This window comes from Bactrocera neohumeralis, chromosome 5, assembly GCF_024586455.1.
Source record: "Bactrocera neohumeralis isolate Rockhampton chromosome 5, APGP_CSIRO_Bneo_wtdbg2-racon-allhic-juicebox.fasta_v2, whole genome shotgun sequence".
Lineage (NCBI taxonomy): Eukaryota > Metazoa > Arthropoda > Insecta > Diptera > Tephritidae > Bactrocera > Bactrocera neohumeralis.
The window spans coordinates 55,637,456-55,656,746 of record NC_065922.1 but is presented as its reverse complement, the minus strand read 5'-3'; the positions used below and the strand labels follow the sequence as shown (position 1 = coordinate 55,656,746).

The following is a 19,291-nucleotide window of genomic DNA, read 5'->3' as shown; positions in this document are numbered from 1 at the left end:
TTGTTAAAAACTTCGTGGTAAACTTAATATACCCTGTTCTGGGTATAAAAATAGAAACCGTCAGCTTGAACCGTGACATAAGCGCTGTTTCGATTTCGTAGGAACTAGACATTGCACAAAAACCCATTTGGTATCGTTTAAATAAGGTTGAATATAAAAGCAGCTCGATCTGCGAATAACGCAACAACTCGGATCAATTTCTGAAAGGATGTAATGCTGTTGAAAAGTAGGTCACTTATGACAATGTTAGTCGAAAATGGTCGTGGTCGAATCGCGATTAGTCGGCGCAAACGGTGACCAAGCAGGAGTCATTGTCGAAAAGGATTTGCTCTCTGTTGGGTGGAATAGGCAGGGGATTTTTTACTATGAGTTGCTCCGCTACAGCTAAACCCTTCGGCTCAAGGGAAACTTTTGAAAATAAACTGCTCCAGTGTTTTGTCTTTCTATAAGCGTAATATCATGAAAGTACTTAACTCCATAATGCTGACAAGTTATCATAATAAATAAAATTTTTTGCAAAAATAATAGATTTTCTGTTTACTAGATCTTATACCTATACATATCATGTCACATATATCAATCACACTACTAAGTATACGATGTTCGTAAGACTAAATGATCAGCCTGACGATCTGAACCGATTTGTGCAGGTCCGTCTGTATATACGCGAACTAGTTCTTCGGTTTTTAAGATGTCGGTCTGAAAATTTGCACACGTCTTTATCTCGCCAAGAACCAGCTCATTTGTCGGAACTGCCAATATCGCAGGCACTAAGTTTGTCATACAAACTGACCCATCAGAACGGAAAACTCTTTTGTTTGTCACGATATCTTCACAAAATTTGGCATGGTTTATTATCTCAGACATCGCTACAATTTTCTAAAGAAATTTTCAGATCGGACAACCATAGCATATAGCTGTTATACAACAGAGCAATCAAACTGAAGTTTTCGTATGGAAAACTTTTTTAGTTGACAAGAAATCTTCATGAAATTCGGCATAGATTAATATCTAAGACATCGCTATAATTTCCGCACATATTGTTCAGATCGGACCACTAAAGCTTATAACTGCATTCAAACTGACCAATCAAAGATCAAAGAATAAAGATCTTTTTATACCCTGTTATGCTAAAAAAAAAACTTGTGAACGAAATTACAGCTTCGGTATAGCGAAGTTAACATTTTTCTTGTTTTAAGAAGAGTTCGTTGATGTTTATCTCGAAAAATCACCGAAAATTTAATATTTTGATTTCATATGGTGCGAATTTAGAAAAAGAACATCTTCGATTACGCAATCGTCGGCAAAATAAAAAAGTACAACTTAATACAATATTTTATGCAAAAATAATAACAGAAACAGCAGCAACAAAAGCAATAAACGCCATTGATTATGCATGACAATGTAACCTTTTTGCATAATGCCACGGCGCTTGAAACGCAAATTTGTTCATAAAAGCTTCGTTAATATGCTTTTTTGCGTTGTTTTTTTGCTATTTTGTTGTTCTTGTCGATCTCAACAATGTGTGGCGTATCAACGGCTGGTTACGCCACGCTGCCTGCCACATACAGTTTAGCAGGGGTCGGCGCTTGCCTTGTGTTAGGCACATAAATTTGCAAAACAAAACGTGCGAGGAAAGGAGATCGAAAAATGGCAGTTGTTGTTGCTGTTTTTGTGTGATTTAAAACACGGCAATGCGGCGACCAACAAAGCGTGTGACACACAAAGGACACGCAAAGGCACCAACACACACGAAATCCCAAACATGTGAATGTGTGTATTTGTTGTTGTCATATATGGTATATTTGGCTATGAGCAAGCCAAGGCTTGTGCAATTTGTTGTTGTCGGCCACCATAAAACTTTCAGCGAGTTTTTACATGCGGCTGTGACCTCTCAATGGCCTAAGCACACACACCGAAATGTAAAAAAAAAATAAAATTTAAAATTAATTTTTTTTTTAAAATACAAATGAAATGCTACAAAGACACAGTGACATATTGACACACTTTGTATGTGTGTTTAAATGCACGACATATATAACAACAAATAAGTGTTTGGCTTGCAAACACATTATGCCTGCCGCTGGCAGACGCCTAAAATCATGCAACGCATTTTGTTTGCCATGACGATTTGAATTGATTTTCGATTTTTCCGTTTTTCTCGTTAATTTTTTGCTTTGTTTTACTTGCTCACTTGGCTCCGTTGGCGAACTCACACACGTAGCGCAAAAACAAATGCAATAACTGCCGTATAATGCTGCAGCACTTGGCAGTCAAGTGAGTCACACTTAGCGTGCGTGTTTCGTGTGTGAGAATAACTGTAAAAAATAAAACAAAAATCATAAAAATCGTAACGCAATCTGAAATCTCATACAAATAAGTGCATGTAATATGGAACCAACAACTTTTCGGTGAGATATTTTTTTCTTCTTTTTTCTGATGAGCAAACACGCTGGAAAATGGCAGAGCAAGCACATGGAGCCACTGTAGACACTTCAAGTGCCATATATTTGCATTTTTTGTTGATTTTTTTACTTTTTTGTTATTTTAACGATTTTCCCATGCGTTGAACGGCGCTTGTTTGACACCGACTGACGTTTTTGTTGCTATAATTATGTCGAAACAAATTTTTGTATTTGTTTTTGTAATTTACTAATTTTATTTCTGAAGTTTAAAGCGAGTTTTGTAGAAAAGCGTGGCATTAGAAAGTATGACTTATAATTATTTTAATTTTTTTTTTTAATTATTCTAATTTTTTAATTTTTTAAAATTATTATTTTTTTTAATTTTTTTGTAATTGTTTTAATTTTTATAATAATTACAATTTTTTTTAACTCGTTTAATTTTTTTAAATTTTTTATAATTATTTTAATTTTTTGTTAATAAATATTTATATTATTTTCTATTTTTTTTTAGTATTCTCTAAGCACTGTAGCACTTTTGTTGTATTTTCTATAAATATTATAGTCACAATTCACACTTTGATTAGCTAGTTTAACGCTCAGATCACAGAGTGCGCTTTACTTATAGTTAATAACAATTTATATTTAATTAAATCAGAAAGAAAAACACTGTTTTTGTTGCTGCTGCACGACGCCGCCACTACGTCTGACACACAAAACACGTAACACCGCAATGAGCCAGCGAACAAGGCAGGCACAGTTGGCTCGGGCCAGTCCGCCAAACAGTCTCTGCAGAGACAGAGCAGAGCAGCCGCGGAAGGGCAACACAAACAGACGGGCGAGAAAGGACGGCGCGAAAGCGAAATTGGAAAACAGCAAACGGCGAACAACAAAACACAACACAGCAAACCGCATGGTGGCACGCGCCAACACACACACACACGCACACAAGTTGGCGTAGCGGCGGCAGTCGGTCACACGGCCACCAATACACGCGCAACGCAAGTCAGGCGGTCGCACGAAAGGCGGCCAAGTTGGCTCCACAGCCCTCAGTCAGGTTAGTAGTGTTGGGTGCAACGGCGTGCACGTGTTTTTGCAGCTTATTGTTGTTGTTGTCTTACGAATTGCGCGCGCGCACGCCAAAACAACAGAGAGCGGGCGAAATAGCAGAGAGAGAATGTGAACAAAAGTCATGCTACAACAAAAAAATTCGGGCGAAATTAAAAGTGAAAGCGGAAAGACGGAAAAAGCGAGAAAACTGAGCGAAAACGGCGAGCAAATGCTATGTGGAGAGCCACAGCCGCCAGTAACGACTTGACACAAATGTCACTGTGTAGAGTGTTGAAATAGCAAGCAAAGGCATTTAAAATTCACCACAGCAAAGCATGAAAGAATATTTGTAGAGTCTGCTCAGCAACTGTGGTGAATTTCCGCTGTATGTTATGTGGTATATCGCTGACTGTTAAAAAGCCTTTTGTAACTTTTATTATTATTAGCACTAAGGAAGTGGCAGCAACAAGAAGAGCGGGTGGGAAGGCAGTGACAACCAGCATTGCTGCATTACAGATTTGTCCACATATACATGTCGGTTGTTTTTGGCGCATTCCGCCACGTGGGAATCGGCTTACATGTCGTCTGTATGCCGGAATAATAAAATAACAACTAAAGCATGCCACATATGTGCATATATATAAATATAAAATATTCTCGCATGTGTATTTTATTGTGATTTACAACCATTCGCTAACACATGCTGACGTCGCGGCAACACTGGCGGGTTGGAGTAGCGACAAATGCCATAATGAATGGGCGAGTAAGAACAAAAAGGGTTTAATGCCGTGAGCTGTAAGTTAAACCTTGATTATGAGTTTGCTTATTACACTGCACATTAAGTCACTGAGACATAGTTGTACAAGTATATATAGCATATAGCATATAAAAGATATATGGTAGATAAAATATAGATATATGGCAGCTTTGAATATTAATATATGCATATTCAAAATTGAATAAGAGATATATTTTTTCGCTATGAATGTTTGCTCAATTCACTGATTAGTTGGGCAATTCCTGCGGGCATTCACATTGAAGTTATACAAATTGTATGTTGCTCATACGCAGTGGTGTTCGCTATGTTGAATGTGTGCGAAGCCGCAGTTCATACGGTTAGCAGATATTCTAATTAGTTAAGAACTATTTTTTTCTAAATTATTAAAGAAATGAATGTATGTTATGAAACTATAGACGATGGGAATATGTAAATGAACTCCACAATTGTATGCAGAATAACTTATATCTCAAAAATACATTGAAATTCAGTTTATGTTGTTTTGGATCAGAGCTTTATTTTGCAGTCTCTATTTTAGCTGTTTAAATTGTATATAAATCGCTTTAAAAGTGTTCAATTTTTTCAATGATTATAAAGGTCAAACCTACATATTTCGCCAAACTCGCTGCTTCTATTTGTATATCGTGACGTAGAATTCAAATTAACGTATCATTAAAAATTACGAAATTGATTACATATGTGTATTCAGCTTCTGCTGTCAAATATAACCAATATATATATGGTTATTTTATAGTCAAAACTCAAATCTTGTTTCAAAATGAGTGGCTATTATATCGTTTTTCCCTCGCCTGCAAACTTATGAAAAGTGATATTAAGTTATTTTCCATTTTAGGTGACGATATATATATATTCCATAAACATAAACAATGTATACATACATTATTTTAACCCCTGGTTTCAACCGCTATAGTCATTTGTATAAAAAAAAGAAAACAAGAAAAAACGTTAACTTCGGTTGCACCGAAGCAAAATACCCTTCACATGTGCATTTCTGTTAGTAACTATGTGTTCAGTTTGTATGGAAGCTATATGCTATAGTTAACCGATCTGATCAATTTCTTCGGAGATTACATTGTTGCTATAGAAAATGACTTATACCAAATTTCGTGAATATATCTGGTCAAATGTGAAAGTTTTCCATACAAACAATTGATTCCGATCGTTCAGTTTGTATGACAGCTATATGTTATAGTGGTCCGATATCGGCCGTTCCGACAAATGAGCAGCTTCTTGAAGAGAAAATGACGTTTGCAAAATTTCAAAACGATATCTTAAAAACTGAGGGACTAGTTCGTTCTGTTCAGGGTATAAAAATGCTTGCACAGCAGTTATAATACCCTTCATAAATACAAAAGATTCATTGCAAGTACTCGATTTTGATGGGTCAGTTTGTATGGCAACCATATGCTATAGTAATCCGATCTGAACAATTCCGTCGGAGATTGCACCATTGTTCTAGAGAATAATTTCTATCAAATCTCTTGAAAATATCTCGTCAACTGGAAAAAAATTTACAATACTAGGTGCTTCTGCTCTTTCAGTTTGTATGGCATCTATATGCATATATATGGTCCGATGCCGACGGTTCCAATAAATGAGCAGCTCCTTCAGGGGAAAAGAACATGTGCAAAGTTCGATACTTCGAAAACTAGAGACTAGTTTGCGTATACAAGGTGCGTTCCAAAGTAAACAGGATTTAAAAAAAAAACAGAACAAATGTTTTTTTTTTCGGCAAAATCAATTTATTTTATTCAAAATAGCCTCCTTCTGCTTCAATACAGCTTTTTGCACGGTCCAAAAGCATGTCGAACGAGTGTTTTAGCTCGTTGGCCGGTATGGCCGCCAGTATGCCGGTGCAAGCCTTTTGAATGGCCTCTATGTCTTCATAATAAGAAGTCGAACGGTGCCATATCAGGTGAATACGAGGAGTGGTTAATGGTTAAAATGTGAATTTTATTTTTTTTTACCTCTTTAATAATGTCCTTCGAATGTTTGATTCTGAGCAATTTTTGGTCGTCAGTCAATTTGTGCGGAACAAACCGTGCACACACCTTTCGTAAGCCCAAATGTTCGATCAAAATGCGATAAATCGATGTTTTGGAGATGTTCAATTCCACTTCCATGAATTTCAATGATGAATTTCAGGTGATCACGGATTTTGATTGGCCTTTATGTTGATCGTCATTTATGTCCTCACGACCACTTTGAAAATATTGAAACCACTCGCGCACTCTGCTACGGGATAGGCAATCATCACCATAAACTTGTTTCATCAATTGAAACGTTTCGGTAAAAGTTTTACCAATTTTAAAACAAAATTCAATGTTGGCTCTTTGTTCGAAGCTCATTTTCGCACCGATAACAAAAACATACTGACACTTAAAACACAATAACTTCACTTCCAATCAATGAAATGTCATGAAATTCCCACTGGACAATTGATAAAGATAGCAGATTCTGACGCACCAGTCGACATATAGATGGCGCCACCAGGGGGCGCTAGATTAAAAAAGTCCTGTTTACTTTGGAAAGCACCTTGTATATCGGCTTACGGGCAGACGGTCAAACCGACCTGAAAAAATCGACTCAGCTCACCATGGTGATCTTTTATATATATTTTTTATAATCTGTTCAATTGATATAAATATTTCCACAGAGGTATAATAAATAGCGAATATACATATATAGTGATATTTTGGCATGAGTATTTTTGATTGAAACTCACAGTTTTGCTTAGACATTATGTCCAAATAAGGAAAAACGTTATTTAATTTAATATTGATTAAGAAAATACTGTGTGTGTAGAACATAAGGTAAAAAGCAGCACGAAATTTCGTTGGAGGAAATTTTTTTTTATATTTTTTCTATTTATCCTTTAATTTCTAAGGTTTTATATTTGTCTTCTAATAGGTTTCGTCCTAGTTTTTATTTTTTCTAATTGTCCATTTTCATATAATTTGATTTCAGTGTAAAAATGACATGTTTAAGCTTCAAATATAAATGTCGGAGCTGATGAAATCATATTTTGAATTTGGATGATTACGAAATAAATATATGTAAGTGCGATTTTCAAGTTGAAAAACTCAAATAGCTATTAAAAGAATTGAAAGCTGAAAGAGGATTTATCTCTGCACTTGTCTAACCTATCATCTTTTTTGATTTGCATAAACTTTTATAAAAAGAAATTTCTTCTTCTTAATTGGCGTAGACACCGCTGATTGAGGATGGAGTCATATGTAGAAGTTAACGCAAGTGAGGAAAGTTCTTTGATCGCCATTCACTTGGGAGTGGCCAGAAACGATTCTTTTACATATGGCTCAAGCAGCTCACAACTTCTGGTCGTTGACCCAATATCCTCTGGATAGCCTAAGAACATCCGTTTGAAGGCGAGCTAAAGTGAGAGGCCGATACATCCCCTACATAGGGTTTGGGACCCGCCACGTAAAAAAACACCCCAATGAAAAGACGCAACAAGCCTCGGAAAAAGAAATTTACTTTCTGATAAATGCTGATACATATATGTACAAGTTGTTTAGAATTTTACAATTTACAGATAAATATTTCGAATTGAGTATCTAAAGAATTAAAATAAATACAGAAAATTTACAACAACTTATTAAACTCGACAACCTGGGGGCTTTCTCCCTCTCTCATGCAATGGTGTTACACAGCTATTGTGAGACCAATTCCACTCCACGGTGCAATAGTAATGTGAACGGGTGTACGGAAATACACCTAGCGGAAGCCAATGTAAAGGGTTCATACACTTGCTGTGCTGTGCAAAATGAGAGCTTTAAGAACAATTTCAACGGCGGCTTTGAATTGGTACTAATCCTGCCACCTATAGACCTCTGCGCTGAAAATTGCGCAGCAAAATCGGAGGGACGACTGCTGGCTGCAGGAGAATTTATATATAGAACCTACGGGCATAGCTCCGCGGGTAGTTACGGTTGGGCAAACACCGATTACATGATCTCACTCCACTCAAGGTAACATATAAAAAGATGGTTGGCGTAAATGTACTTCACTTCTACCTGTGCCAGGCCACAAAGGTCTCAAAAGCAGTCAAATTGTGGACGAGATTGCCAAAAAAACGTGATCAACATTGGAAAACCCATGTATTGTCTATAAGACTAGACATAAGCATGGTCAAAAAATCAAAAGTTTGCAAAAGTCATATGCAAAACGGTAGAACGAAAGTACACAAGGTTCCTATTGGCACTCGATAGAAGAAAATGTAGGAACATGTTCGGAATATTAACTGGTCACTGTCTAGTGGCAATACACGCCCACAGAATGGTATTGACAGCTCAAGAAGATGGCAGGAAATATCTAGACTTGGGCACCACGGAAACAATGGAGCAGCTCTTGTGAACTTGTCTTGCATTGACAAGACTACGCTGTAAGCATCTGGAGACCCCACGGTATGATACACTGGAGGAGGTATCGATTAATGCGGTCACAGAGTCTGTTCAAATTCGAGCCAAGCACATGCATCTCGAAGGATGACTACTCCTCTCTCACCCAGTAATTGAACTTCATCTGGTATCGAAAAGAACTATAACTGGTCTGTGCGTGGTTATTGGTCTACCAAATTAACTTAAACTAACCTATTAACAGCTCGCATGCGCTCACGTCTTTGAGGACAATATTTTATATTTGTTGTAATATATTCACTAAATCACTTCAAAAAGCATCGTTACGAAGGCCTTACTCAAATATTCTAAACAAATTTTAAGTTAGTTTTTAATAATTCGTTTAAAAAATGCAAATTTTCGCCATCAAAGCTTTTCCTTAAATGCAGCTTTTCTAAACTAACACGCAAGACTATATTCGTATGCTGCTCAATTGTTTTCGTACTTCTTCGAACTTTTGTTTATGATTGCCAACAGTGAACTGCATTTTAGTTGGCGAACTTTATTGAGCTTTCTGTAATGCAACAGCAGCTTTTGGGATGCTGCAACTGTATTTAATGCCAAAATGATGCAACTGCAGATGCGTTTTCTGAACTTTTGCAGTAGATAAAAGCTCAGTGCACAATTGCCGTACAGAGAGCTGCAACTTTTGCAGTCAAAATAATAATTTTAGCGGTCTAAATTCGCTGCCGGCAGGTGGAACAAAATTTAAAAACAATTAGAAATTTTATTTTATAAGAAGGTAAAGAAGTTTTGCGCTAAAATATTACTTATGTAACTATTTATTGTTGAATTAATTTATTAATTAAATATCTTAACATTTTCCTTGTAATTTTCAATTATAAATTTTTAGTCTTTAATGCCGTTAGAATAATCATTTCACCTCGTTAAAGTATTAAGTTTGAGTTGTCTAGTTATCTACATTGATTTGAGCGGATAAAAGCGGGCAAATTTCTTAGTCGCAGCTCTGCTCATTGAGGTGGAAAAATTGCCTAAGTTGAACAACAAAAAGTGAGTTAAAACATTAAATTGATATATAAATAAATGACTTTAATATAAAGATTTATAAATAAATTATGTTTGACGTAGAAATATTGGCTAACTTTTCGCTTTTGATATGCAGAAACAGTATGAAAAACAAGTAAGGAAGGGCTAATTCGGGTGTCACCGAACATTTTATACTCTCGCATGATAAAGTGATAATCGAGGTTTCATTATCCGTCATTTACATATTTTTCAAATTCCGTATTTGTGTAAAGTTTTATTCCGCTATCATCATTGGTTCCTAATGCATATATTATATAGAGAAGGCATCAGAATTCAAAATAGCGTTAATTAAGAAGCGTGTATTTCTTCGAAAAAGTAGTTCCTGAGATATGGTTTTTGGTCCATAAGTGGGCGACGCCACGCCCATTTTCAATTTAAAAAAAGCCTGGGTGCAGCTTCCTTCTGTCATTTCTTCCGTAAAATTTCGTGTTTCTGACGTTTTTTGTTAGTCGGTTAACGCACTTTTAGTGATTTTCAACATAACCTTTGTATGGTAGGTGGGCGTGGTTATTATCCGATTTCTTCTATTTTTGAACTGTATATGGAAATGCCTGAAGGAAACGACTCTATAGAGTTTGGTTGACATAGCTATAGTAGTTTCCGAGATATGTATAAAAAACTTAGTAGGGGGCGGGGCCACGCACACTTTTCCAAAAACATTACGTCCACATATACCGCTAGACTTTTTTGACAACCTATTATGAATATTGTTACTCAAACGCCACGGCACTTTTAAATTTGTGTTTCGCACTAACCTACGTTGCTCATACGCCCTACCAAACGCTTGTGGTATAAGATAAATATTGGTATTAATGAAAGTACTAGCTTTAAGCTGAGTTTTCTTAAAATACAAAATTATTAAAGAATTCATTATCTAGTTAGACTGCCTTCACAGGGCCAATGAAGTATGAGGAAAGCCGACTTTGATAACTCGGATGAAGTAACTGAACCCAGAAAAGCTATTATATGTAGGTTCATCTAAAGACTAAAGTAGCTTGCTTAACATACTAATATACTGAATAGCGTTTGCGTTGTATTTTTCAATTATTTATTTTCTTTCCCAAATAATAGCTTTTGAGAGCTCAAACTTTTGAATTAAATTTTACTTTTCTCTCAGTTTTTTCTAAAGTATAGCACTGTATTGCAGAATTTCTCAAGAATGTGTTTTAAATAAAATTCACTTATCAGAATCAAGTGCTTGTATACATATACAAGTAAGAAAGGACTAAGTTTGAGTGCAACCTAAAATTTTATACTCTTACCACTTACTGGAATCGAGGCTAGGGAAATACTTAAAGGTGTGAAATGTCAACCAGAGGATCAGAATTCAAGCAATTTTATATACACTTATACTATATATAACCCATAAACTAATTGACATATTCAACATAAGGTTTGTGAGAAAAACGAAAATTATTATACATATACATATGTATATAGTTAATATATGGCAGTTGGGATAGTCATACTCAAAAATGTTTCCTGGGTTTTCTAAACTACTTCACATACCATCAGCAATCACATGGAGTAAAGTCAGCCGAATGTTCGAAAGTTCAGATATTAGTTATATGAGGGCTAGGTTATGTTTTTGCCCAATTTTATCTAGTTTAGGCACAAATGTACACTGCTATGAGTAACACAAGCTCCTTCATTTCCATTGAGATAAGTCTCACACTGGCCGATATGTGCGGTATAAAGTCACCCAGAAATTCGAAAATCTTTATATTAGGCATGTGGTCGCTCAGGGAAACATTGACCCGATTAAACGCAATTTTGATGCACAGGGATACTACTATCAGGAAGAGATTCCCTTTCAATTTCTGTTATATATCTCACTTATTGACCGATATTTTCTTTCAAAAGCCAATTACAGATACTGGAGTCCATATTTCCGATATTTGGTGACCTAAATAGTTTTTGTTGATTTTGGACAAATTCTGTTTACAAGGTGGTATACTGAATGGTTTTACTCCTTTATATTAAATTCTGCCTGATTTGTGTACTGGAAAGTGTAATATTCACATAGAGTTATAAATTGTGTTATGTCGGTAGTGGCGTGGTTGTAGTCCGATTTCATCAATTTTCGCACGGTGACTTAGGAATATAAGGAGATATCTGATTTCACCTCGATGGTGCCACGCCCATTGTTCAATTCTTACCCAAGCCTTCTTATACCGTCTTGGGTGTAAAATTGTATGTCTTTGGCATATTTATTCATTAGTTTATCACATTTTTAATGGTTTTGACAGTACCGTTATGTGGGGAGTAGGCGGGGATATCTTCCAATTTCATCCATCCTTACAGTGACGGGGTGCTGTCGTCAGCGAATTTGATTGTTGGTTGTAGTTAAAGTGCGTTAGGAGATATGTACATTAGACCACTTAGGGCGGGGCCACGACCACCTTTTCAAAATTTTTCGCTTAGAAGTGCCCATTGTTCAATCCTCTTAGCAAAATACGTTTTCGTTTAATGGCTTTATGTCTCGTCATTATTTATATACATATGTACATACATAACGCTACATCTAACTGTAAACTGTAAAACTGTGTAAAACTGTTTCATTTGAGGAAATTTCTTCACGACATTTGCGGTGCATTATTCTTGAAGAAATTGTTTAGATCGGAACGATATAGCGTATAGCTGTCACTCAAACTGAACAATCGCAATATAAAAAACTTTTTAATTTGCTGAGATATCTTCATGAAATTTGGCATGCAACTGACCGATCAAAATCAAGTTCTTGTGAGCAATATTTTGAATTTGTGAAGGATATAATAGCTTCAACTTTTCTTCTAGTAGAGAAGCTCTCGCAGAGAGTAGTTCCAAATATTAACCCATATTGCATCAAAATGTGACTATTAGAATGTTTTTATACTCTCAAATATATACATATTTAATAAAGTTTAAATAACTGAAATTCGATTTCTTTTTCTTTCCTTCCTGACTAAATTTTCGTAGTAAGGCCTCTTCTGAGGTCTCCATACTGGCCTAACCACATAAAGTGAAGACACTTGGTTGATATGGCCGTGAAAAATAAAAAACTTCAATCCGTCGTAATTTAACACATATTTTTTGATTTTAATTAGTAGAATATGACTGATTGTGTTAATAATTTTAATATGAACACTCTCAGCTACCTGTTTGTCTCCCTCGGCATTATATTAAAAATTTTAGATAAATTAAAATGATTGTTATAGAATAGTAAAAATAAAAAAAAAGAGTGAACTGTCACGCAAATAGACAATTAGCCGCTAAATATTACTAAAACCCAAACTGAACACAACTAAACGAATATATTTGCGCCTGGAAGTATGCTAACAATGGCTGACGTGGACAAGCGCATTCGTAAGCCACATCCTGGTGCATTTCTGCAGACGTGTGATTGTTACTGTGTTGCCAGCTGCGGAAAATCACACGCGCTGTCGCCCAGTTTTATTGTCGTTTGTGATTTTGCTTGATAGCTTTTAATTTGTTTTGCATTGCATTTTGCTTTGCAGCGCTTCTGCGCCTTCACATGTGCTTTGCTTTTGCTTCTCGAGCATGTCCAGCGGCGGTTGTGAGACATAGTTTCCGCATTTCTTTATTGCGTAAAACTGCAATAGACAAAAGTTGACGCACACCGTGTCATGCTGCAACAACAAAGCAACACAACTGGCGATATCTGTGCTGGCAGACTTGTTAGAACCTTGTTCGGCGTTGCTTACCCGAGCGCGTTAGATGAAGCTAGCAAAAAAATGAGTGAACACACACGCACACAGGCACACAGGCACAAGGCATTATAGCCACAAGCTGCCGTGGCAACATTTTTCGCTGCTCCGCTTCTTTTAATGGTGAAATTATGTTTTAGTTCGTTAACAAGCGCGCCGTGTTCACTTCACACGCGCATACAGACGCAACATAATGTAACGGTGTTGCAAACAAAGCGATGAAGGAAATGTGAGGTACGAACTACAAACTGTGGCTGAAAAAACTATCCTCAGTCGCGGTTGACGCCACAGTCGTGTTGCAAAATAGTTTGTAGGCAGCAAAAGTGCGGGCGACAAGCGAAGGTTATTGGGTAAGGCAACAAAGGCGGTACAAAGCCCGCCCACGGCCTACTACGTAACTGTAAAATTCGGGAATGCAAGCAATGCCGCTGCCAAACTGCGCACAGCCGCGCTTACAGCAGGCATTGCGAGGCGTTGAGCGAGAGCGGGACGCGGCGTGCGGCACTGCCCTGCATTTGGCATTCATTCAAGCAGACGCCTAGCTATGCTGTCACTGCCGCCCTCATTTTCAACAGCTGTTGCCCGAATTTTTGTGTTAATTAGAAAAGTGGTGGCGCTGCAAGCACAATTGGAAGATGATTTATCTCGGCGAATTTGTGCAATTTATTTGTTGATAAGAAAATATTTCATATACTTTATGATGCCCGTGATACCTACATCGCTGATGAAGTGACACCTTTTGACAATATCCTAGCATTATAGAACTTTTTTGTGCTTTGCCTTTAAAGAAGAATGATTAAGGGGTCAGTAGCGTAATCTGGCTTTTTTTTGACATTTTTTTTCATAGAAATTTTTTTTCTACAATAGAACTTTTTTCACATATGAGATATATCGTGGAGTGTAAAAACAGAATTTTTCGGAATTTTTTGATGACATCTGTCAGAGAACCGGCCCGGTGCATGAGAGGCGTTTTTTCACTGGCGGACACGATTTCTCATGTTTGAATCATCTGAAACACAAAAACCCAATTTATTCTTAAAAAGTACGTGAATTGTTATCGTCCCTACTAGAAAAAAATTTTAATAAATAAAAAAAGTAATTTTTTTTAATTTTTCTGTTTTTGTTTCTGAACTTGAAAAAGTCAACAGTCAGTCGAATATGAGGTAATTGCCGCTGTGGATAACTACCCTGCAGAACTCCAGAAACATATTTTTTAGCCGGGTTAAAGAAATTTAAGCGTCGTTGGTTCAAATGTATTGACTTCACTCACTTTTTTCTAAGACAAACACTAGTCAGATTGAAACTATTCTATATAAACTATACTCTATATACACATGGGGTTGTGAATATTATTAGAGTCTGATTTCCAGACTAATAACATGAGACGAAACAAGAGTAAAGGTGAGCGGAAGCTATAATATAATAAATAAGAACTGGATTTCGAACGGTCGTTGTGTATGACAGCTTGAATGCTATAGTGGCTCGATCTACAAAATTTCTTTGGAAATTGTACCGTTACTCTAAGCATAAATCTGTGTTAAATTTCGTTCTGATGTATTTTCAAATAAAACCGTGTTCCATAAAAATACTAGATATCGCTCAGTTTGTACAGCAACTGTATTCTATATTGGGCATATCAAATCCAATAGAAATTTCGGCGATTATAACCTTGTTTTGAGTAATAAGCTATGTCAAATTTCATAAATATTCCTTAGCAAAAAAAGTTTTCGTAATCAGATCTTAATTTTGATCAATCAATCTTCATGGCAATTCTGCGCTATAGAAGTCCGATATGGGCGGTTTCGACAAATGTACAGCTTTTTGGAAATCAAAGAACGTGTGCATAATTTCAAATTAATATATCCAAAAATGACGAACTAGTTCCCGTATAAACAAAGGTGACGTATGGAGAGACAGACATGGGTAAATCGATGCATCTCGCCACGCTGTCGTTTATGAATGTAGAAATACGATATAAACTGTGGACAAAATATAATAAGACTTTATTATTTAAATTTCGACGAAATATATTTTTCTAGGTTTGTATGACTGTCAGTGATATCTGTGACAAATGTCACATCAAAATAATAATTAGCCTTTAGTAAGCGTATAACATTATAGGCAAAAACATTTAGTTATTTTTACGATGGGTGAAATTATTCAACAAAGAAGTTCCAATAAATTTTGTGTGCGGAATCAAATTTCTGGTGCCAAAACGTTCAGATTGTTGGAAAATGATTTCGATGATAATTGTTTGTCGCGAACAAGTATTTTTGATTTTGATTGGCACAAATTATTCAAATAGGGTGAAGAACGCGTTGACGACGAACCACGTCCTGGATGGTTATCGACATCAACTGAAGATAAGAATCTTAAGAATCGACAATTAACAGTCAGAGATCTTACTGACATCGTTGGAATATCGGAAAGATCACTGAAAACCTTTTTGAGAGATCATTTTGGCCTAGAAGAAGTAAAAGGTTCCAAAATCACTAAATTTTTTCGAAAAACAACGTCGCGTTAATGTGTGTGGAACAAAGCTTTCCGACTGCTAGGATGTCGTGAAACGTATTATTACTGGCGATGAGTCTTGAATCTATGCACACGACTCGGAAACAGACGATCAATCGGCCGAATATCGTGGCAAAGGTGGGCCGAACCGAAACCACCACGTCAAAGCAGGCCAAAAATCAAGTTTATGTTGACAGTTTCATTTCATTATCGATGTGTGCTGCGCTCTGAATTCCTTCCCGCCGGCCAAACTAACAACAAGAAATATTATTTGAGTATTAAGTATGCGCCGTTTGTGCGAAGCTGTTCGTAAAAAGAGGTCGAAATTATGGACCGACAACTCTTGGTTTTTGCACAACGAAAATGCACAGTTACATACTGCATAGATTCTTCGTGAGTTTTTCGCCAAATTTTCCACTAATATCGTGCCATTACTACCGTGTTCGCCTGATTTAGCTCCAAGTGACTTCCGGCTATTCAGCAAACTCAAACTACCGCTCCGGGGAAATCGTGTTGACTCAACACTTCGGGTTTTGGAAAAATCGTTGGCACCAAGAGCGACTATTTTGAGGGAGATGACACAGATTTAAAAAAAAAATCAAAAAAATGTATGTTATAATATCAACAAAGTCTTATCCAGTTGGGTATTTGGGAGTATAATTTGTTGCTTTTAGTTTCCTTAAAGAGCCAGCAATGATTTGGCTACAGTTATAGCTTGAAGAGATATCAGATGATATACCAAAGCAGCAAATAAACTAAACAACAACAATTATACCGAATTCACTTTAAAGCGCCAAGCAATAAGGCTCAATAGTTACTGAAGAACTAATTCCAACCAAAATGGATGTTATTGCGCAAACATTTCAAAGGCACTTTGCCAAAAAGTTCAAGTCACACACACGAGGCCAACGCCTTGCACACACTTGCAATCGGATATTGCTACTCGGTACGGAGGTCTTGAACTTCCGTTGCGCTTTTTGCGCTTATTTCGCGTATATTTCGTTTATTTTCGTTAGCTATTGCTCGTTATTCACACTCGATACACATGATAACAATATATTGGTAAGTGAGTGTAACTTTTTGTGCAACAACACATTTCTTCATGTGTGCGTGTGCATTCAAATGTGCAGTTACACGATAATGATTGCCGCTTCATGGTAAAGGTTATTGCTAAAATTGATTCCAGCATGCAAATAAATAAAAATTCTGTGGTATTTCCACAGCAATTTCTGCAACCAACCTCCAACGGCACTGTAAGTGACAGCAAGCGCAGCGAAAGCGGCTCGCGCCGACATAGACAGTCTGCCGCGTTTCCCTGCTTGTATAGGTGAGACGGATCGCGGGCGCGTGCTTTTCATTTTCACTCGCTCTTGGCACTTAACTTCACGGTCGGTTGACTGCTACGCTGCACACACTAACCCATAAGCAGCTACAAGTACAGTACATGTAAGTGTGGTAGTCATCTGCGTTTGGCACACGCTGGCGTATACGTAACATCGTGTATTTACATACAATGAATTTTTAATTGATTGAGTTTGTGATCTGTGCGCTCGCAACGCCAACAAGTGTGTGTTTGTCTAGCAGCAGCGGAACAAGAAAAGTATTATGCGCAAACTTATTGGAGCGTAAACGTTTCGAGTATCGATAATAAAACATCGTTGACATCCACGAGTGAGTAGACATACACGTCTGCACCACTATACTTGTATTTGCATGTAAATGATATCACATTTACGAATATGATTGAATTTAAACGAAAAACCCCGCCTTCGATGTCATGCCTAACCAAGTGGAGAGTTCAAGTATGTGCGAACTGATGCAATTCTAGGACGTTTAGTGCAATAACTAGTTAGTATTTTCATTGGGAGTAAGTTTAGTCGATTATTCAGCCGTGGCTTGCTTTTAAGTTTTGATTTTAATCGTCTAATGAGAATATATATACTTATATTTATGTCAAAAGTAAAGTAAATGTTCAGCTTAATCCGAACTATATACATACATATGTATGTACCCATATAAAATACCAAAAATTGAGGTTTCCACAACAAGCCCAAAGAATTATTGGTCATCAACAACAACTTTATCTTACAACTGGAACCGACCACTACTCTGGACTATTGAATATGATGGATCTGAGCGAACTTTAGTTCAAAATGGTAGAACATGAAAAAACATTTTTTGGTACCACGTAGAGGGTATACTAAGTTTATCCCGATGTTTGTAACAGCCCAAAAGAAAAGTCGGAGACCCTATAAAGCATACACATATGCATATAAACGATCAGCATAACTATCAGAGTCGATTTAGCCTTGCCTATCTGTCTGTCTGTACGAAATTTGGCATACATTATTTTCCAAGATAATCTTCGAGAAAATTTTTCAGATCGAACTACTATAGCACATACTCTGGAATATAAGGAATACGCTCTTGAAGCATTTTTGGCTATTCCCGAAGCGTTCAACAACATCTCAGCGGAATCTATTCTGAATAGTATCTAGTCAATATGTGTTGATCCTGCTATACAATGCTGGATCAGAACTCTTTTGTTCTCTAGATGGATAAGAACAGACTGGAACGACGCTAAAATTACCAAAGAAGTCTGGAGTGCAATCTCCGCTTCTGTGGACATTAGTGGTGAATAAACTGCTAAGAGCTTGCACGGCAAATCCCCTAAGATAGTGGCATATGTGGACGTCATTGCCACCTTAATAACCAGTAGGTGTCTACGGACCATTAACAGTATTATGAGCACCACTCTAAATATAGCTCAGAGTTGTACATTGCAAGCAGATCTGGGGTTGAACCCGGAGAAAGCGAATCTGCTTCTGTTCACAAGAAAGCACAAAATTCTTCTATGGATGTTTCCTCGTTAAATAAAACACAACTCTCTCTCAAGGACCACAGCAAGTACCTTTGGGTAGTTTTGGACAGCAAACTGCTGTGGAAGCCGTTGTCTTTTTTTTTCATTTGAAAAACTCTGCAGTAGTATCGTTACCGCTACGAAGATAATGATATATGTGACCCAGAATTCCAAACTACAACTAAATCGGTTGATTCTTGCTTCGGACAAATAATTATTACTGCAATATATAGCCAACCTAGACACAATATCAAACAGGATTTGTACACAGAACTTAATCTAAAACACCATGGCGAACTCATCATGGGTAACACCTTTAACGCGAAACACTCACAATGGGGATCAAGATTACGTCACCGAAAGGGGGAAAGATCCTTAAAGCAGCTATGACCACTGGATACGACTTCATACCTACTGGCAGACCCACTTACTGGCCTACCGACACAAGAAAATTATCTGACCTGATCGACTTTTTTATCCGCCAATGCCTTCATTACTAT

The 19,291-nt window shown here is 36.9% G+C and overlaps 1 protein-coding gene and 2 long non-coding RNA genes across 4 annotated transcripts in view; 2 read left to right on the top strand and 1 right to left on the bottom strand.

The window, feature by feature from the left end:
• Positions 1–19,291, top strand: part of LOC126757930 (uncharacterized) — a 170,503-nt gene that overhangs the window by 112,342 nt on the left and 38,870 nt on the right. The window lies entirely within an intron of this gene.
• The window catches only part of LOC126757910 (voltage-gated potassium channel subunit beta-2), a 163,895-nt gene that overhangs the window by 114,627 nt on the left and 29,977 nt on the right, over positions 1–19,291 (bottom strand). Inside the window, exon 1 of one of the 2 annotated variants that reach the window (XM_050471836.1) lies at positions 2,536–2,754. The exons of the other annotated variant lie outside the window; for it this stretch is intronic. The gene's annotated coding sequence lies outside the window, so the exon portion shown is untranslated. Of the gene's footprint in view, positions 1–2,535; positions 2,755–19,291 lie in introns of those variants that run through there. 2 annotated transcript variants of the gene reach the window in all.
• LOC126757932 (uncharacterized) lies at positions 13,262–14,527 on the top strand. The gene is made up of 2 exons (XR_007666803.1): positions 13,262–14,223; positions 14,288–14,527. It is a non-coding gene; the product is annotated as an uncharacterized LOC126757932 (long non-coding RNA).